Here is a 22378-nt window from a genome sequence, read left to right as displayed (position 1 = left end):
AGGTGGGCTTTCAGACTGTGTCTAACACAACAACACTCCATGAGTAGATGATACTGTTTAGTTTTGTGTTTTGTGTTGTTTTGTATTGATAGTAGTCTGGGAGCAAGAACAAAAATGTAAAGTCCACATGTTGACAGTACTGTGGAAATGTACTCTTTCCCCTTTAGGACTTCTCCTCCCAGAAATTTGCTGTGTTTTTCTTACTATATCCCCTATTTTATGGATTTGAAGAGGACATTAAAACTTGTCCCTTCTTTAAAAAAAGGCTTTAAAAAAAAACGACAAAAATCAAAAGAGATTTTGAGAGGTTGGTGGAAAATTATTGCTCGTCTTTATACGTCAGGTGGATAGGAGTCAGAAAGGAGATTTTACTTAAATTACAGTTTTGTGATTGCTCCCACTATAACTGCATGTTTGTGAGTGGACCCTGATACAGAATCAGTTCCTCACTTGTACACTATAAGTAGTTACTCACCTACAGCACTGAATAAGAAAGCCACACTGAAGACACAAGTAAACAAGTCAGTCCAGTCTAAAGAACAACATTCAGAAAAACAAAGTACCAACACCTTCTCAGAACATGGAAATAAAAAATAACTCCATCAGAGCTACCTTGCCAAGGAGCATATTTAAAGTCCAAAATAGCACCATTCATCAGTGTCTCAAATCCCGTGGCAGCATCACGATCACTTACCACAAGGAAACCATGAGTTTCATACTACTTCTATACATCAAAAGAGTACATGGATAAAATATAGATATACAGACAATCGATGAAAATAAACTACTAGGCTTGTTACATCTAAATGAAAAAAAAGGGGGACTCTCAGCCTCTGCAAGAAGCAGTTTGCTATGGTGGAAATGGAGAGAACTGTTTACCGGTTGTGTGTGAGCAGTGGAGTTTGAGTAGTGGAACATATTGCTGTGGTAGAACCAGGCCTGAGGGCCCACCTGTAATGTTTGTAAACATGGATTCACAGTGTGAAATTCTGAGAGCTTTCACTTGAGTCAGAATGTTAAAAACTATTTTTTATGGTACACGTTTGTCCACTGTTATTCTCTAAAGCAAGGCTCAGAGTCCCATAGTTTCTTCTTACACTTAATGATTTACACAGAAACAATTCCCAATATATGACACCATGACCTCATCAAACCCATACACCATATGTAATACAAATGAAGAAATTATGACTAAAAAGAGCAGAGGTGATTGATTTGGGTGAAATGGTGTCCATAGCCATCTACTGGAACCGGGCATGCCCCTTCTGCCTCACTTTTCTTCTTGCGGTTTACTTCCTTCGAGATGGGGAGACTTCCCTGCAGAGAGGAAAAAACAGTATTAGCTGTGCTTCGATGAAGTCTGTTCAGTGGAGTCCTCTTTTCTCCCACCCAAAGATTTCCATAGTTCCCTAGCTTTAGTTCAGAAGTAAACATCTACTAAACACGGCTGAATCAACTATAAACACTAATGCCATTAGAGAGCAAATGATTGTTTAAAAACCAGGCAAGCCTTGCAGCATCTGAGGAAAACTTTTCACTGGGGATGAATGAGTGTGCCCCAGCGCCCAAAATGTGAAAGAGTTGAGCCAACAACTGTCCTCCACTGCTGAACTGGAGAATTTGGACATTTGTTGCAGCTGGGGAAAGCCCAACCATGCCAGCAAAGTTACAGGGGAAGAAGCTATGGAGTAACCATTTCTGCAGCTCACCACCAGCTGTACATCCTTACGCTATTCCTCAGAATTATTTTTCTCGCTCCTGCCAAACCAAGCCATTTCTGTGCCTTTCATAATAGCTCGGACAGCTCAGGTCTGAAACGGCACCTGCAGGTGCTGTGTGTGCAGTAGTTCTGGCATACAAATATGGCTGAAAACAAGCAATTACTTGTTTTACACACGTGAAGCACAGAAGGCAGACACATAGTTATGAAAGATCATCTTATTATAAAGAGAACCTTTTACATCTTAGACCTCTCATCTTTTAAACACCTTACAGCTTAAGCAGCTAGCATACGCTGGTAAGTAACTTTTCTATAGTACTTCATTGAAAAGAGCACTCTAAACACTGTAGTGTGTTCCTTGGCTCTGGACGAGTAAGGAGGTGGTGTGCCATATCAGCCAGCTGCCTCAGATAGGTTTTCCTTAGCCACCCTTAACCATTCACTGGCTGAAGTCTATGCCTGTTCAGCAAAGCATTTAAATATGTGTTTCAGTTTAAGCCTCAGAAGGAAGCCTAAAGGCTAAGCATGTGCTTAAAGTACTTTGCTGATGCTATGTCACTATGGGATCTTAAACAAAAAGAATTTGTTTAGCTAGTAATATATTGTAAGTTGTGGAAAGAATCTGTGGGTTTTGTGTTTAAGAGATCAGAATTGTAAAGGTGTTTTATTGCCTTTATTGCTTAGGAAATGTTTGTCATATAAGCAGAATGCTTCTAGTTTGTTTAAGAAATTGAAGTTATCTTCTCCAAGTTCAATTTTTCTGATGTGAGAGTTGTGAATTTCTGAATTAGGAATTAAACACATAGAAGTCTCACAACTACCAACAAAGTGCAATTTTCAGCAATTTTCTTTTCTTCGCGCTTCAGAGCCATAATTTTCACTGGAACGTCCATATTTGCTGCATCTACTTGTGCTGGGAAGGAAGCCACCCCATGGCTCTCCCACTGTCTTTATCACAGTTTACAGGACAAGTTCTGCTTTCAGGTAGATGAACTCCTCCCAGGGTTCTGCACTGCATGCAGCCAGGAGCAGTTTTCAGGCTGAACACAAGAGTAAAATCCTTTTCTAGGGGAAGATGGTGTCCTCTCCCCTTGGGGCATCAAGAAATGGAGAAACTGGGCAGACTTTGGTCAGTACATATGCAGAAGGGCTCTGCAACCCAGGGGAAGAAGTAGGAGTAGAAACATACTTTGCCTTTGCTAGAGCCAAACTGGGGATTTTGCAAGAGACAATTTCAGAATGAAAAAATAACTTCTAAATTTTAGTGACTGCATAAACGTATTTCCTTGCAGGACTCTAGAAAATTCCATCCTTGTGGTAATATTTTTGCTTTTTTGTTGACTAAATTTGCTACTTGTGTATCATTACAGGATATGAGAAGAAAACTAGAAACTTACACATGCAAACAGGCACACCACACAGACCAAAGGTCTGGGCAAATTTCCAAAAGCATTGTGTTGGGCAGTTCCTTTTCAGCTGTGAAAACAATCCCAGTCCTGAAATTCTGCCATACAATCATAAGATAAAAAGTCCCATGTGACCCTTCTATGTCTGGAAATAAATTGTCTTTAAGAAATGTATCCTTTTACATTTGTTGGTTGCATGAAAACAAAAAAACACTTTTAACTGAAATAAGAGTTTCAAAAAATCTATTAATTTTACTTTATTCTTTAAGTAGTTCAAGCTGTTTAGCACTGAGTACATAAAACTGTTGAGATGAAGGACTAAGCACTTTCTGCAGCCTTCTTCAGCAACTTACCCTGATTAATTTTATAGGACAGATGAAAAAAATTATATTCCAAAGACACCCAGTTTCTGTTAAGTCTGATACTCTGCTGGAAGCTGGATTGTGTGCAGCTAATATTCAAGTTGCTTTTGAAGATCAATTGTGAAATAAAATTTGGAGCTAGCTCTAAAAACTGGTCCTCATCAGCATATGCCAAATCTTTTGAAGAATTACATAAAGGCTAGGAAAAAGTCATTGTATTTAAAAAGCAGGAATCCAATCACTTTAAAGGAAAAAACTATAATATTTTTTGACTAGCTGAGAGACATTTATCCCTCTTGACAAACTTTTTTTAAGCTATGTACAGCAAAAAACCATGGCTATTCATAAATCCAATATAATGCAGCATTGTTATTAACTATGCTGCACATAGTTCACAGCTTCATTCCTGTGTTTCAGAAGCAACTTTGTTTAATGATGAGTGACAACCTAATAAAAGCTGTTAAATTAAAATTTTGAATAAAAATCATCTAGTTAACACACAGCTGATTCATAAAATTAGCAAATTCATTTAATATATGTGTGAGCATATATAGCACATTCATCATAGTCTGGCATTGCTATCACCCTACTCACTTAACTTTTTAAATACTTTGAATGTTAAGAATGGCAGTACTGCCATACAAGTTAATTTAAAGACTGGCATGCTGGCACATGAGTCTGCAAATAGCAGACTGCAAATAGCCCAGCTATAAATTTTAGAAGTTCCTTTATAAAGAAAAATTGTGGAAAATATAGTGTTATCCAGATGGAATAGCAGAGTTTTGTTAGCAGGGAGCTGGATTCTAGATAGTAATTGAAAATTAATCAAAACAATTTTCCATGTGCTCTGTTCTTTGCTTACCTGCTTTTTTTTTTTTTTTTTTTTTGGCCAGATTTTGAGTCAGTAATGAAAGGGAATATGAAAATAAAACATGTACATTCTGTGGTTCTGAGTAACTGTTATATTTTCTTACTCAGTTTTCATACCCAGTTTCACATTTATGAAACCAGCAATGGTAACAAAACAAAATCTTATGAATCTTGTCTGACAAGCCACATCTTCTGCATTATGTTGCGGTACTTCTTGTAAAACTCTGATGAAAACTGCCATGCTTTGAATGCTTGTTACTCAAGCCAGGTAAAGCACAAGCAGAAAACCTAACAAAAGAAAAAGAAAAACAACACCACCTCCTTCCTCCTCCTGCATTATCATCAACTTTTTCATCTGCATTGCTAAGAGAGAATTGCCAAAATCAAGCATTCAAAACTCAGATGTCAAGCTTGTAAAATCACGAGACAGGCTTAAGAAATATGTCTTGAAAATTAGTATGTTTTCTTTCTGGTATGTAGCCAGCAAGAGTCCACATTTTTTGCAAACCTGAGGGCTCAAAACATAATTTTTAAATGAAAGCTGAAATCGTCAATTAACTGCCTGTCTCAAGGAGCCAAGGCTTTAAGAAAAACAGAATACCATGAGACTCATGATGAAATCATGAGAGCTGGCTACTCTCTTGAAGCAGTCATAAAATAAAATCAATTGAACTTTCAGTGTTTTGGGTTTTTTTTTTCAGAAAACTTTCACCTTAGTAAACTCCTTATTAGATGAAAGAAATTACATAAATAGCTTTACCTTTGGAAATCCCCCATCCCCTCGGCTGGTTGGAAAGATTTTCTGGCTTACCCAAATCATTAACCTTGGTTGACAAACCTGTAGTGACATAAATATATACAATTTCTTACTAACAAAGACAGATTCATTAAATGCAATCAAATGGTGTTCATGTGACAGATCACATTACTAAAACCGAGAGTCTAATGTCAGTTGAGTTTGGCCCCAAGATGTAGCTGCATTTTATGTTCAGTATATATTTTTTAGTACCCATGACAACAAGATCTGTCCCTAGAGTATTTCAGCTGTATTGTTTATGGCAATCTGCGTTCAATAGGCTTTTTAAAAAGACCATAGGATGGATTTTTTAAAATCTCTAAGAAATTCTGTATAAGAGCATGTCCATACTAATAAACTTACTGAGGATATTGTGAGACCACATTCCCATTCTTTTCTGCCAGAAGTCACTGGTGAAAGACTATTTAATGAAGTTTATTACCTTTGCTGATGACTGCAGGAGACAAGGGCAACACACCTTTGATAATCCTTTCACAATGAACTGTGAACTAGAACTTATTACTTTCTAAGATCATTGACACAGTTATAATTCTGTGTTAGCACCCTCTATTTTAGACATTAAAGGAATTCCAAAACATTATAAAAGACATACAGTAAAATAGCTGGCCGCAGGATTTAATGGTTAAGGTACTGGCCTATGACTGCTATAGGAAAATTTTGCTATGGAAAATGGGTAAGATCCAAAGCCAGCCACTGACTACAGTGGGAAGCTAGAGTGAATAAATGCCAGGCTAATACATCTCAGTTATGGTGAATCTGAGCTGGAAACCTTCTGTGCTTCAGTTCCTCAACTTCAGGATGAAGATCAGAGCATTTGAAGTGGTCAGGTTCAAATTGCATACGACGCTTGAAGATCTTAGATTTATTTTTCTGCTGGGTCTGCCTCCCGGGCCTTTGGAGTTTGTGAATTGAACTTTCTGCACAATATGCCTGAATGTCAAACTGTCAATGTTTTGAGCTGAACATTATAAATTACACCATTCAAATTTGTTTGCACTTTGGGAATCAAAACTTGCCTTGCCACTTAAACTCCTGGTGGACCAGCTTTACTCATCTGTTTACTATTGTATTTATATTGAAACCTGAGGAATGTTTTCATTTCTGTGGAGTTACATGTTGACTACTAGTTGTCACAACTGGACTAGATGTAGCTTGGAGAAATTACCAGATTACTTGAATCATCTTTCCAAAAGAAAATCCTGAACTCTCCTATAAAGTAGGAAACAAAGCTGGGAAATTTAAAACACAGAGCCTAAGGCAGTGCCTGCTCTGATACATTCTCCAGTGATTTTCTGCAATACAAACTATGGTGCTTTCTACTGATTAAAGCATCAGATTTTATGTCATATTTTAGATTACTATGTGATCTCAGACAAGCCAGTTAAGCTCTCTGGATATAGCTGATGTAGAATAACTAATATGCAGCACAGGGCACTCTGTGAATTCATCAGTTAATGTTCATGTTGAATATGTGAGACACTTGAATGAAAGATACCAAGTAACCCCTGAGCTCTCCTGTTGATTATAGCCTGCAACTATGCCTTGGTTTTATTATATAGTCATATTTTTTTGTATGAAAAAACATGGTGGGAAACAGTGATAGCTCTTCAGCTCTACCACAGGAAGGCATGCTCAAACTAGCAGAGTACACAAAAATGTGTATTTTCCTGTAGGAGGAAAGAATAAGCATCAGAATACAGTATTACTCATTATGATGAATATGAGCTTCTATATTTTCCATGGAGTCTGAGATGTATTCACGTAAGCCTATAGGCCTTGTTATCCCTATTAATAATTTAATAGCAATAAAATAAGCACCTGCAGTTAAATGGCAAATAAAGGATCCTCAACTTAAATTCATAAGAATTTAGAAGGACTGAAGTTTGAGGGTGGATTTGGGGAATGGGACAGGAGGAAAAAGGTGTAAATTGTAAGATATACTCACAACCATGCTCTGGGTTAAAAAAAAAAAAAACAAACAAAACCCCACCAAAACCCACCACCACCACCAAAAAACCCTACACAACCCTGCAGCTATCTTTCACAGTAATTTTCTGTGGAGAAAAATTTAGTAATGTCTTATTTTCTTAATATCTCTTCAAAAACAACAACTGCAGCCAATATTGGTAGATAATAATCATGTGGACCTACTCCACATGCAGTAACTGTTTTGCTATAACTGTACTAAAGTCCTGAATGGGCAGCCAAAGGACTTTTAAGTATCTGCCTTGTGAGCAATGCTGAAAGGCCAGGGAATCATAGTTTGGATCCTGGCTAAGTGGAGGAAGATTCTGGAATGGAAAAAAAGATGCCAGTGCAGAAAAGTCCATTCAGGACTTACTACAATCCACCAGGATGGGGCGGGGGGGGGTGGGGTGGGGTGGGGGGGGGTGGGGTGGGGAAAGGATGTCTTGCTGTGCTATATGCTTTATAAAATGCAGAAACCACTTAGATGTTCAAATATACTCATAACTAGGGTGTTAGAAAAACACGGCAAGAACTTTTAGTCAATTACACTAGCTCAAAACAACTGATATCAATGTTGCAAGATGAGCTATAGAGAGACAAAAAATGCAAAGCAATGCTCCATTGCAGAATAGGATGTAAGGCTTACAACATTCCAGCTGTTAGCAAACTCTTCTAAATAAATGCTCCCATTGATACACACCATATTTTAATTTCTTAGTACTTCCTGTGTGACTATTATGTGAGTACAGGCTAGGCTTACATAACCAAAGTATCAGGATTCAGAACAGAATTACTGAACTTTAGGATGGACTGAAAACTAAATTTACTGCAAGTCTACACAATGCATAACAGTATGCTGACTGAAATTAATAGGCTTAGTATTTGATAATCATTAGGAAAAAAAATCAAGCTAGTAAACTTCGTCCATAAATTATCAGAGTGGATCTCCCCTAAATATCTGACTAACAGCATTACTACCCTTGGAAGCCTGCCTTCCTGGCAGAACATGTGATACACAAAACTACTTTGAGAAGTCAGGGGGAAACTCACTGATCTGGGAAGTGCTGTCTGAGACAGTGTTCTACAACAAGTAATTCTGCCTGAAACATCAAGGTCAACTTGAAATAAGGAATTATGATCTATGAAGAATATGTTTTCAATTCTTTGCCATCCATCCTCTTGAAAAGATACAGATAATAAAAATTAAGATTAAAAATTAGAAAAAGCAAAGGTGATGGAAAATAAATGCCCAGTCTATTTATTGGCTTTTACAGCATCCAGACTCCAGAACTACTTACTGCTAGTTTTTTGGGTTTTTTTGTTTTTTTTTCAAAACCAGAAGGATTTCTAGAGTAGACTCTTCTTTTGTCCTCTGCCCAACAAATGGAGAAACTTCTTTTTTGCTATTGCAAAGGCTCTGTTTAACCAGCACTTCAAAACTCTAATGCCTCTTCTTACATTTTAAGCCATGTCCTCTTTAAGAGCAGTAGTAGGGGAGAACAAACTTTTGCCCAGCTTTAAAACAGGTACATAAAATAATTTTAACAGAGCTGGACTACAGCTACTGTATCAGTCACATCAAATGCTAAAATTAATTTCTTGCTACCCACTCTTCATTCCTACTCACTAAAAGCATCTTTCAAACATTCAGATACATCCATCAAGAGGAAAAAAAAAACCAGATTTAAGGCATGCTAAACTTAGTAAAATGAGCACACTCCTGTTAAGTATTCCCAAGGTTTTTATAGTTAAGAAACAAGCAAGAAAGCCCCCAGACTTACTTTTTCTATCTTTTTTTTTTTTTTTTCCATGTGGACTACAACTGAATTCCTGTTCATCAAGTCTCATTCAAGACTTACAGGAGTTGAATTCAACTGCAGTCTCGGTTTCCAAACTACAAGCTTAATGAAAAAGACCAACTGATCTGAGTACATCAGCAACCACCTTTTGAGAAGTTTCAGATGACTTCTTTATCATAAAAACCAATTTGGAGCGGGGGGAGGCAGGAAATGAAAACAAAAAGGAAATCATGAGAAGTACTCTAGAAATTACTAATTTCAAATAAAAGGTGACCATCTCCAGTAATTCTGCGCTAACCTACCTAGGAGAGGAAAAAAGAAAATAAAAGGAAAAGCTTTACTCTGTGGATTAGCAGTCTAATCGCAGACACAGATGGCCATGTGCTGAGGAACAGGGGAGTAACATGATAGAGGTACGTGTTGAAGAGAAGGAAAGAAACGGGCATGCTCAGCACTAAAACTACACTTGTGCAGTTGTGAGGACCGAGGACCCTGTGTGTCTGTAGTGCCTAATTCAGAACAGAGACAGGCCATCTTCCTACTGTGCTCTCCTGCGGATGGGCTGTATAGACAGAAGGGAATGCTGCTCCTCACTTCTGTACCTATATTTCTTTAAAGTAGTTCAGGGATTTTTCACCACCATTGCTCTGTGTTGCAATGACATAAATCAATGGTATTAAGGCTCCTAGAGGGAAAAGTTGTAGATTACTTCCTTTGCAGCCAGTCTCAGCATCACTGAAAGTGTCTAGCAGATTTTCTTTCCAAACTGAGTCTTGATGCACTTTCTTTTGCAAAAAAAATTATAACATAGTTACCTGCTAAGTTGAAACACTTATAACTTTGCAGTTTTATTAAAGTCTTGTAGTTACCAGCTGGTTTCAGCTGTAGTGACTTTTCCCAGCACATTTTACCATGCACTTCTCAATCCCCCAAATGCCTCCCAGTGCAGTAAAAAGTTCTCTTTGTAACCAACAGGACACTATCACAATCCAGATGCATAAACAGAAAATCTTACTGCAACATTACTTGAACACCAAATAAATCACTGTTAAAAAAACCATTCATTTTAAACAAAATTCATTTTAAACAAAACTGGAAGGAAAGCTTGTGCTAGGATAAATGCATTTACTTCAGTGCAAGTGGTAAACTAATGCTTCCATCTGCAGCAGTTTATTTTTAACACTGTGAGGGGAACATTATTAAAGCATATAATATTAATGTCCACCATGTTCCACACCTAGCATGCAGGATTTAATAAATACAGCAGCTGTCAGCTGGATGGTTGCTGCTTCTCAAGAGTTTAGTTGGGTGGCAGTCTGCTATCAATCAGCTTTTTCTTCTGAATCTTCTGGAGAGGGCAATGACAGGGCTACATCAAAAGGGCTCACAGCTCCTCATTTCAAAAAGTCAGTGAAGTTTTGATGAACCTTTGTTACATTTAAGAAGCTGTACTCACGATCAAACAGGATGCTGCTGTTGTGATAGGCTGACTCTGAAACAGGCTCAGCGAGGAAGCTTTCACTATTGAAACATCAGAAACAACTTCCCCAAGTTAAAATACAACTTAATTACCTTAGCTTAATTATTTAAATATACTGTGAACATGTCGTTTAGCAGGTGTGAGGCCTCCCAATTTTGTGAACTTGATCGGGTTTTTTGCATGGCTTCTGGTTGAGGTACAGTGACAGTTACCCCCAACAACCTGTCTTCACATTTTCAGCATACTGTCAGGGCAGCAGGTTTTTCCTTTTTTTTTTTTTTTTTTTTTTTTTTTCCAGTCCTGCTTTCCACATCAGTGCCATGAACATTCAGAAATCACTTGGGGGGTGGGGGTCATTTACAATTATTTCACTTGGTTAATTCCATACAGCAGATAAATGTAGATAAATAGTTTGAGAGAACTGATGAAGAATTATACAATCATTCTCCTCCTAGCTGGGATTGCTCCAAGTGGCCCACCTTTTTGGTGAGACTTTACCTGCCATTACAGTAATAATTAATACATGGCAGTATATCAGCAGAACATGGCAGGACAATGGCACACCTGAACTTGCCTTTGACTTCTGTGCATCAGCATCCTTTGCTGGCTCTGCCTTTTCATGGGGAAGATATTACTGCTGCTTTTTATTCCTCCCCATCTGATGACTCAAACTCACAACCACATAGAGATGAAAAAGCCTAAATGAGACAAGTATGCTTTTCCTTGCATCCCCCTCTCCACACTGCACATGAATTAGCAAGTTTATTCATTAGGGTTTTTTTGCAGTCCTTGTTCATCACTTCTTCAATTTCTGTCAATTTCACAGAATAGGATGTCATCTGCTCCTTCCCTACACAACATAAGGAAGTGACCTTGGAAGTAGTTTTTCTAGATTTTAAGTACAAAACTTCTCATACAAGCCCATCTTCATCTATTGTTTATTTTATTGGTCATAAAGCATCTATTCTCCAGGTTACACTGAAGTTTCTGCTCCTATGTAGTCTCATGCCTTGGCTCATCTGTATCAGCTTCTTCAAAGAATTCACTCCTGTCCTCATCCATACTGTACAGATTGCACCTTTTATACCTGTACTTGCAGCATCCTATGACATATGTAAGAAAATTATCTGAGTGCCTGTGCAAAATTTGCTAAAACATGCTTTTAAGACCAATGGGCTCTACTACTGCAGAGCCCCTTGCTGCAGGAAAGGATGCTGGTAGATACTAAGCACTCGGAGCAGGCACATTTTTCCCAGTCTCTTATGTGACTACTGGCCTCCAAAACTGAGCAAGTATGGCATTGATGAGGGGGAAAACACAAGCTAATCTAGCTTGACTACATAGTCAGCACACTCCTGCCAAATGCTTTAGCTGGTAAGAACCCTCAACAGAAAATTTAGCTGTCTTCTGGCATACATGATTGAATGAGGTTAGTTATAGAAAACACTTTCTTTTTCCCTGGAGAGGAATCCTCCCCGCACCACCTGAGCATAATGCAATTTTTAGGCAGAGAGATCAATTTGCACTTTTCTGCACTAGTCAGGATGAATTTAGCTTGTGTGCTACAAGTGCTCTCATGCTGCTTTTTTAATTCATTAATATGCAAAACCCATTGCAGAGCATTGTTAATATTTACCACGCATATGAAGAGTAAGAGAAAAAGAAATCAAGTGGTACACTGTGAATGCTGTCATAAATGTTCATCCAACTTCTGACTGAATGCATGAATTTAACAAAGATACTCATCACTAGAGTATCACACTCCTTGAAAGGAAAAGAAATGCAATTATTCCAGAACAATAATAAGAAAAAAATGTATATTATATGGGAAGTTCCATTAAGCAATAAAATGGCTGCAAACTACTTTGTTCCACCAGTAAATTTCTGTGCATGGACTCTGAAACTGTAAAACGTTACAGAAATTGAACTAACTAAACGAGCCCTCCAAAAAACCAAACTCAAAACCCAGTGCAACCCAGCACCTTTTCCACTTCATTTTGTTTGCCTCTGCACTACAATAGTAGCTTTTGTTATTTAACTTAACATGCACACACAGAAAATCAACAGTAACAAGCCTGAGAATTAAAATAGTATTTGAGTTTTCAGATAGGAGTTTGTAATTTACTCTTCAACTGCAATAAGGTAATGACAAGTTTAATTAGTAACTATATGTATCTACACCTAATGGTACCTGCAGAACAAGATGCAGAAACAAGTCTCTTGCTACAAAGTCAGGTGAACACACAGCATGGCAGCAAAATTCAGGACCAAAGGCTGCATTGTTAAGTTCTTCAGTAGTTTCATACCCAACACTGACAAATTACTGGAGCAACAGAGGAGGAAGAAAAGCAGCATGGTCACAGGCTGACCAAAAGGTCCATTTAGCCCCGTGTCCTTGCCCCACCGAGTTTTGATCTCAAGGGAAAGACCAGCAAGAACAGCTGGTGGCCAGTAGGGGAATCCTTACAAAAGAATAAGAACAGCCCAGAATAATGCTTCTCCTGTGTGCTCTCCCAGTTCCCTCCTTCCAATTTTGGGGTATACAAAATGTATACACCAAGCTGAATCCCAAAATATGTTTCATTTTTTTAAATTCCTATAAATTTTCTAAATTAATGGCCTGAATGCTGTAACTTACAGAAGACTTAATACAGTGCTTTGGACTAAACCTGTTCTGTTTGTTTAATTTTGTTTAAATTTCTCACACATACCAGAAAGATGACCAGAAATCCAACAAGCGATGTTGTTCTCCAAGTGGCGGCAAGCTTACTGCCTCTGCCGACTGCTTTCCTGCAGAGCCCAGCCATGAGAGCCTTTTCCCTCATGAAGACGCCAACCTCTTGCCCAACCAGCAGATTTCAGGCAAGTATTAAAAGCCCCAGTGGTACTCTTGGAAATGGGAGACAGAACCACATTGTACAGCCAGTACTTACCTCATTAAAAGGGATGTAACAACCATAGCTGATGATACTGTAACAGGTGCTTGCATTTACCTGCAGCCACCATATTACCAGCATCTAGTACCATTTAATGTAGCTTAACTGCTACTCCAATACAAAACCACAAACTGTATCGTGTATGTTCTGTAGGCTGAAAGTAATAAAATATCTGTGGGCTCTGGGACTCACCTAATGAGGAGACACACAGGAAAAGAATTTTTCCTGCCAAATTTGTTTCTGGGGTTTGTTCATGTTGCCTTATATAATTACTTAGCTGAGAAATTAAGGGTAAGGACATTTACCAATATTTTCACAGGATTTTCTTCTGCCAGCAGGAATACAGTTATTTAAACTCATACTCTTTCATGATGGCAATTTATCACAGATACAGTCATGTTAAAACAAAGAAGGAAGATCCGTTCCTCTCTGACTTTTGAGGACCTCTGTAGTGCCAATGTGTGCCTTCTAAACATCAGCGCTGTAAGAATTCAGGAGTTCTTTCTGATAATATTGAGCCAAGGTACATAGTGAGCCAAGGCTTATACCACCTTCAGTGAGAATACACAAATTTCTTTTAACTTTTTTCAACTTACTCCCACACAGGTATGCTACACTAGTAGACAGTAAGGTTAGTGTTAACAGAATTAATCCAGTAACACTTCCTTCTGCAGGATGACAAAATGCTACCTGTTCTGAGGGTGGGTTTTTTTTTTTTAAATGCAGTATTTACAGAAGGAAACATCACGAATCCTCCCAGGAACATCTACATAGGGATTCAGTCAGTAGTGCTACCATGAATTTGCCAGACCAGCAGTCTAAATTGAATTTCATGTAACATTCAAACAGTGATTCATAGTATCATTCTAAACGTTTGAAAAGAACATTTTTGCACCTTTCCAGATTGCACCCTCAACCAATATGGTTTAATGAGGTGAATAAATATTTGAAATAAAAACAAAATACAAATATTTAAAAATATTTTTATTAAAATATCCTGTCCCAGTCGATGACACCAACTGAATTATGTTTATGAAGTTGTTCTAGGGCTATTAAGTGTAGTCCCTCTCCCCTCTCTTTAGCCATACACACAAGGATCAGAGCTCAGGTGTGGGGCAGCAGTATTCCGATGCAAAAAAAGAGAAAAGATTGTTGGTGAAGGCTTTAGATCCCAAGACTTAAAAATCAATGTCATGACTGTAGTATTACAAGGTGTATATTAATTCTTATTTCTGATTTTCCAAGAATTCAGCCTTTGTGAAAAAATTTCAGTAAAGGTTTGTACTGGACAAAGTATTATGTAAAACTACAATTCCATGTGTCAACACAGCTCTGTTCAGATAAAGTACGCTGGTGCAATTACAAAATTTTAGCACCCAGAGCATGCATGTTTGTGACTGGGTAGAAACACATATATACAGAGCTTTTGTCTTTTAATGTGCACATGAAGTGTACCACAGAAATATCCACAGTATCTATAGCTTTGGACAAAAATTACTTTTTTTAAACCCCACTACAATGTTTTCTAGTCATAATCAAGTAAAGGTGGTTCTTCTGCACAGTTGAACAGCTGACTTGACAGAAGTATTCCAAAAAGTGAGTTTGTATTTCTGCTTATTTATTTTATAAGCTGGAAAGACTTTAATTCTCCCTAAGCTTTCAGGAATCAAGTAGTGTTGAGCAAACTGCACCCAATGTATTCTTCATGCACAATACATAAGCATAACAAAAAAAGCACAATATACACATTCAGATGGCCCAAACTGCTTAGCTTTCATCCCTCTCAATTACTTCTCTTGACCAAATTCTGCCCATGGCTACACATGAACAGAAGAGGATCTGATATAGTCCTGCAGCTCCCATGCAGTTCTGAACCACCATAAAGGAGATTCCAGTTGCAGTACCAGACCTGAAGTATGAGTTTTCTCATGCCACACCAGGGGCTGCATTTGTCCAGTGTGTATCTAGTATTAGGCTGGACATAACGTGTCATCCTAGTACCTCATTCTTACTGCTCAGAGCATATAAAAGGTTCAAAACAATGCCTGCCTCTGCCAGACCAATCCCAGGCTCCATTCTCCACAGATAATCCTAAAGTTATGAACAGTTTCTCCAGCTAAGGTGAAGTCATTTTATAGACAAAGAAAATTACAGGATGTGTAAAGACTTCTGCATATAACTCACTGGAAAAAGGTTTGTAATGGCTAAACTGGGATGAAATCTTAAATATAAGCTTTGCCTCTTAAGTATCTTCATCTAACTTAAATGATGGTATACTTCCCTATGAACTGCAAAAGAAGTGGTAGGATGGTGATTTTTTTTTCTCTTCAACCAAATGCAAGTTTTAATTTCTTTCTCTCTGGCTTAATGAAGAAAAGCTTTTCACCCAATAGTTTCTCTCTGAAGGGTTATCATCCCATTTTTATCTTTTTTCCCCAAGACTATAAAATACAGAGAATGCAAGTGATAGAATAACCTCAGAACTGATCCAGTTCAGGCAAAGATACACTACAGGAAGTGTTCGGCCCAAATGACCTCCTTCTGGGGCCTTTTTTGCTTTGGATGACACAGCTATACTGTACAATACCTAGCCTAGAGATTCCACACGACTACTGCTTAAGAAGAAAACCATCTAATCGTGGTAAGTCAGAAGCGAATTAATGAGCTGCTCTAGAATATCTTTTATTTGTTTTCAGGTAGGTCAAAACTAAATTATCAAGGATGTAGCTGTTCACTGATATAAACTTTTATTAGTGTTATTAGTTTAAATTCCTTAGTACCTGCACTGCAAACTCTTGGAACTGAAATTGAAGTCCAGCAATGAACTGCAATGTGAGCAGGAGAAAAGGACACACCTCTGTGCTTTAGAAGCAAACAGACCACTTTGTCAAGTGTCTAAAATGCCTGTTTGATTTCTTTCTTTAAAAACAAATGTTTACCATTAAAAAAAACCCCTTTTCCTGGTTTTGCTAGAAGTCTTCTTTGAGGTCACAGAAAACTGGAATTAAGACTTCCTTACTCTTGGTCTTTTGACAAGATCCTTTATTTCAATGACTGGATCACATAGGCCACATAAATTTAAAAGCAATTAAATTTTTTTCTTTTTAGTTAAACCTTTTTTTTTTCCTTAATTAGCACTAGAATCTAAATTTGTATTTTATGACAAACAGCAATTTCCATGAAGGTGGTATACAGAAATTCTAGCATTTCAAATGAAAAGAGCAAATAAAATCACATTAGGATTTTATACATTGCACATAAATATGAAAGGTTCTTTCTTCCTTTAGGCGGTCACTTAAGGAAATATATTATACACAAGTAAGGACAGATCCCCAAATGGCAGGTCTTCTTGTATAAGATGGCTCAAAATGTCTATAGGTTAAAATTATAAGAAGAATAGAAAGTACACTCTTCTGCCTTTCTATTTCTCTTTAAATTATTGATGATGATGATATTATTATACAGCTCCAAGAAAGATTAATTAACCAGGTATGAGGAAATCCTAATTCCAAGTCTAGGAAAAGGAGAAGCAGCATTTAAAACTAACCTGCTAAGTTATTTGCTTTTACTTGTAAGCAGTTTAAGAAACTTTTTATGGAATGAGAACATGAAGAAACTAAGAAGGTAAGACAGTGAAGTTAAACCAAGAATTCATTTGTTCTCACTCAACAAGTTTATTCCAGTCACTCTTAATTTCACTGTAAGCTTAAGTAAATAATTGATGAACTTTCAGTTTAGCAAAGGAATAAGCAGGCCATTTTTCCCCATTTTTTAAGGTTTAGTTCAGCCTGCTGAAAAGTAACAGCTAAATTTTCACTGACCAGCAAGAGCAGAATAGAGCCTTTGCATATGCTGTTATATTAAAAACAAAGTAAGCTCTTTTACAATCCTGTATTTCAGTGTAGAAAGTGTTGATATGTAAAGAAGAATTCTTCCTGCAAATTAGAATGGCTAAGGAGACACTTGCAATAAGTACAAGAAACATGCCAAAGACAAGTTTGTCAACTGCTGCAAGGAAAGTATGACAGTGGTCTGACTTAAAATTACATTTGGTGTTACTGTGCCAAAAGTGAAAGAAAGGACAAAAAAGGGTGGTGGTAGGGAAAGAGATTCTGCCAAGCATCACATCTTAAGCAACCTTGCAAGCTGGGGCAAAACCTAGTCTTTCTTACATTGAAATTCTGATCACCAGTCACAAAAAAAGTGGAATTAGGCCTTTTCATAACAAATAAAAAAATTTTCAAAAAGGAGATTTTTATTTATGTTACACTGCAAAACAAACAATAGGACTAGACTTAGGTGCATAACTACATTTTATTTTCTGCATTTCAATAGTTCTAAGTGGTATTTTATATTCTTGCCTGGACACTGGCTTTACAAAACTGATTTCATTGACTACTATAGGAATCTTGCTAGATTTATAGAATCATATGCTGGTAAAAATCAGCGGCTATTTTATGCCTAACTAAACCTAAAATAATCTTTTGTTCCATAGATAGGCATACATTGCACATAACAGCCTGCACACCATCTAAAAATGTGGGCTGATTGTCACCTTGGTGTTGGTAGGAAAACAGTTCCCTTATCCAATATTCTACAGTTGTGTGAACAAAATGCATTTTAACATGGTTTCTATTCACAGTTTAAGTGAATCATTTCCCTTTTAATTCCCCACCCCCAACTATTCATTTATACACAGATGAGCAAAGCATTTTGATGAAAAGTAGGTTCCAGAATAGACTAAAACTCCAGAATTTGCAAGTTTATTTTTGCAGATAGGAATGATATAAAACAAGGAGCCAAAAAGACAAAATGCTTTACTTACATATTAGCTTATTTTAAACATCCTTTGATCCTCCTCCCTCAAATCAAAACAACCCCAAAGAACCAGACAAGTATAATTTAATTAATGCAATTAATTTAACCCTATCTTAAGAAGAATATGTCCCTGAGAACCTCACACTTTGGAAAATATTCTGTGCTAATGTACACCCTATGCAACGCTACTTCAGATGAGCTATTGCCCCATACAAATTAACAGATTTTTGACCATGTTATTATCATGTAGCACCCCAAATATATCACATTTATGTCAGTACATGTATTCAGACATGCTTCAGTGATAGCTGCACCTTCAGTCAAGAATGCTATATCACTACACAGCATCTAAACTAATTCTGCCTATTTTATGTACTTTTTCTGTAAAAAACAATTTTCTTTGTCCTGCTGATTCTGAGACAGTCCTTCTCAGAGAATACCATATTTAAAGAATATTTAGATGTATAATATTTCATCCTTAAAATTAGGTAATTGTCAGTAGTAGTATCTCCGTATAAAAATGGGCTTTAATCAGTAAAAACAGAAATGCAATTAGCACTGAAGTAAATGGGTTATTGTTGAATATGGTTCAATAAATACATTCCAACTAAGTGCCTGTAAGTTCAGTTAGGCTGAGGCCTAGCCTTTTTTTCTGGAACAGATTTGTATCACAAAGAAAGGCTAACCTTCCGAAAAAAATACCAAACATTAAGAAAATTTAGTTTGCATCTTAGGTACTTCCCTGACAGACTAACATTAAATCTGCTTCACTTACTAAGTGCAATGACCTATTTCTTCTTTTGGGGAGGAAGGTGGCGGGGCTGAAATTATTGGATATTTTTTTGTCTGCATGTACTCCTACATGTGTTATGATGTGTATTTTTCATAGTAACCTAAATACTTCTTGTTTCAATTAAATAAGCCTTACTGCACAAAGATTATTTCAGATTTTTATTCAAAAAATGAAAGAAAATCAAAGATCCGACATACGGACGTTTTCAGAGTACATCAGTCATTGTATGGCAAATCCTCATAGCCTCAGAAAGTATGTCTTATAAAGGTCATATTTATAAATGAGTGTTGGGGATGGGGAAAGAAGGTTTGTATTTATACAAAAAAATACTAATTCTTTGCTAAAGCAACTAATTCTTACCATTTTTAGATTCTGTTAAGTCTTGGGATTGCAGTTTCTCTCAAGTAGCACAAGGAGAACAATCTGAAAACAATTTAAAAAAATAAAAAATGAAAAAAGAAAAAGTAATTCCAACTGTCACAGTAATTAATAGTTATTTTTTGCCAGCATAACAGTGGGTGAGCCAAGTATGAGCTTCAGTGGTTAAAAGTCATGCAAATTATTCTAACCACATGTACGCTTATATGTCATGCGTCTCTGCACTTCAGTGGTCTGTAGGCTTAAATATAGGACAAAGGAATCCCTGGTACCTGGATTTGCAGAACCCTATGCTATTCTTAGCACTTGGTACATCTCTGAATAGCACTATACCTAATGGTTAACACACCTAAAAATCAGTCAAGAGGACAAAACCCATCACCCTATGCTTACTGTAAAGGTGGTCCATTGTTCCCAGGCATACAACAAAGTGTGGTTTTTTGCAATCAAGAAACAAGTATAACAGTGTCAGGCTTTCACAATGTAATGGCCCAGAGAGTGGGTATTTTTGGAAATGGCACTGCATTACATAACCTCCAGTTTTCTCTCTCCTTGTTCCACACCCCCCCCCTCATTTTAAATAGGGAGAGGAAAAAAAAAGAGAGTAGGTCCTTCCTCATTTAAATGGTATCTTAAATTACCACTCTCTTAATTGACTGAATTTGTAGCTTACCTCCTTTATCAATTTTCATATAGTGACAAAAATTAAAGTACTCTTCTATTGATTACATATTTCTTACCTATAGTGTGTATGTATGAAATGTAATTAGGTATGAGTCATATGTTTACACAAACACACACATACATATTGGATTTAAAACTGCGAACTCATATACCTATAAATGTACACAGAAACGATTGAAAGAAAGCACATCACTAAATGCTCACCAAAATACGGTTGGTTTTGGTTTTTTTTCTCAAAAGAACCACCCAAAATTTAACTGCTGCACATGCAAAAATGCAGAAGGCTGTTGCAAGAATGACTGCTTTCTAAAAATAAACCCCAGCAGCCTGAGAGGAATCCAGTGTCAGGGCGGAGAAGAGGGAGATTCGTTTTACAAGGGAGAAGAAAAGAGATGAAAAACCAATCCTAGATCCTTGCATGCATGCTAAAAAAGCTAAGTGCATTAGGTTCAAAAATGCATTTTGGTGTTCGCTGAGTGCAAAAGCGAGAAAAATGAAGCAGTTCTAGAAAACCACTTCTCATCTCCCCTTGCATGTGTGCAGAAAAATCCCCAGCCTAGAAATCCAGCCTTAAAGCATAAAGACAAAGAGTTAAATACATATACTGCACGTTTTCTCATCTTCTTTAAGAAAGCCTGTTTGGAAATGTGCACCGAGAGGGGGAAAGGCAAGCTGCAGCAAAGTCCAGCTAAGGACAAAAGGAAATGAAAAGAAACAAAGAGAAAGAGAGAGAAAGAGAGAGGATTAATAAAAAAAAAAAATAAAATTCTGTGGATTGGAATTGCATATACTTACAGACAAAAGCCCCCGCTCCCTGCTCACTTTCTGTCCTTTCTACATGATCTGAAACACAAATGTGGATTTAAAAAGGGCAGCATGCTACAGAGGGGAATTTATAGTTGGGGGAGTGGAGAGAGGGTAGGGGGTGTGGGGAAGAATGACTGCACCTCTTCCAAAGTGCAGCCTTGGAGAAAAAAGAAAAAGGGGTGGGGGTGGCTGGGGGAAAGTCTCTCTCTCTCTCTCTCTCTCTCCCCCCCCCCCCCCCCCCCCCCCCCCTCAGGCTGGATTTTGGTTGCCAGTGCCGGTTATATTGAACAATGAGCTAATTCTGATGGTAGCTGGCTGGCTGCCAGCTCTCCCCCCTCCCCTCCCGTCCCCTCCTTACACATACACACACCCCCTGCCTGCCCGCCCGCTCCCGCCCGCCTCCCCCCCGCCCGCTGCTGCAGCGCCAGACTGCTTAGTCTGCAATAATCCCGAGCCCCACGTCCCCCCGCTGTCTGGCAGCCAGGGCAGCGGCCGCTCCGCCGCCGGGCCGCGCTCCGCCGGGCAGCGCCGGGGCCGGGGGTCGGTGGCGGCGCCCCCCGAGGCGCAGGGCCGCGGACGCGCCGCCGCCGCCGCCGTTCCCCGCAACCCCCGCCCCGGGCTGAGGGGACCGACGGGGCGGGCGGGGAGCCGTTAGCCGTTGGCGCGCGGCCGTTACTGTCCCCGCGCCGCCCCGCGCGCGCGCGGGGCCCGGCGGCCCCCCTCGCGGCAGCGCGGCGCGGGCCTGGGCGGCGGCCAGGCGCGGAGCGAGGCCAAGGCGCTGCACAGCGGCGGCGCCCGGCCAGCGGCGCGGCGCGGAGCGGCGCGGAGGGGCGGGGGAGGGAGCAGCCACGTACTGTAATAATAACCCTGCAGCGGCAGCAAAGGGCATCTGAGGAGAAGGGGCGGGAGACGGAGGCAGCCGCCCGCCGCTTCGCCTCGCCTGCGCCTGTCTGGGAGGGAGGAAAATGGATGGTGGGCGGGGAGGAGGGGGCGCCGCGCCGCCACACGGGCGGGCGAGGGCCGCGGCGGCCCCCGGCCGCGAGGTGCAGGCGCGGAGGGCGGCCGAACGGGCCTCGCTCCCCCGCCGACCTGCTCGCCGCGGCAGCGCCGGCAGCTCGCCGGGCCGGTGCGCGGCGCGGGGAAGGGCGGGAGCGGAGCGGGGCGGTGCGAGGGGGGGGTCGGGTGCGGCGGGCCTCCGCGGCAGCCGGGCGAGCGCGCTGCTCCGGGCGCCGAGGAGCGCGGCGGAAGCCGGGAGAGAGCGCGGGGCGGCCGGCCGCCAGGCGGAGGTGCGGGGCGGCGTGAGGGGAGAGCGGCCGGCGGCCGCGGCCCCGCAGGTGCCGCCGGGCCCCGCGGCAAGGGCTGGCTCGGGCACCGCCCGCGGGGACATGTGGCGGGGACGCTGCGTGGACGCAGCACGGACTCGCCCCGCAGTGCAGGCGCACGCAAAGCACTGCAAGGGCAGCCCCCCCCGGCCCACGCGTACCTGCAGGACGGGCAGAGGCACAGCCCGGCGGCGGCCCGCAGACCCGATTGTGCCGGC

The 22378-nt window shown here is 39.8% G+C and overlaps 1 long non-coding RNA gene across 2 annotated transcripts; it reads right to left on the bottom strand.

The window, feature by feature from the left end:
* Positions 1-1102: 1102 nt before the first annotated feature.
* Positions 1103-21207, bottom strand: LOC115336822. 2 transcript variants are annotated; one of them, XR_003921928.2, is made up of 5 exons: positions 20979-21207; positions 20827-20874; positions 19330-19392; positions 5119-5196; positions 1103-1317 (listed from the first exon to the last, which is right to left on the bottom strand). It is a non-coding gene; the product is annotated as an uncharacterized LOC115336822 (long non-coding RNA). The 2 variants fall into 2 exon arrangements; XR_003921927.2 differs by having other exon boundaries at positions 20827-21203.
* Positions 21208-22378: the final 1171 nt, after the last annotated feature.

Source organism: Aquila chrysaetos, chromosome Z (genome assembly GCF_900496995.4).
Source record: "Aquila chrysaetos chrysaetos chromosome Z, bAquChr1.4, whole genome shotgun sequence".
In the NCBI taxonomy this organism is placed as follows: domain Eukaryota; kingdom Metazoa; phylum Chordata; class Aves; order Accipitriformes; family Accipitridae; genus Aquila; species Aquila chrysaetos.
Note: the sequence above shows the minus strand (reverse complement) of the source record. Positions and strands in the feature narration are given on the sequence as shown.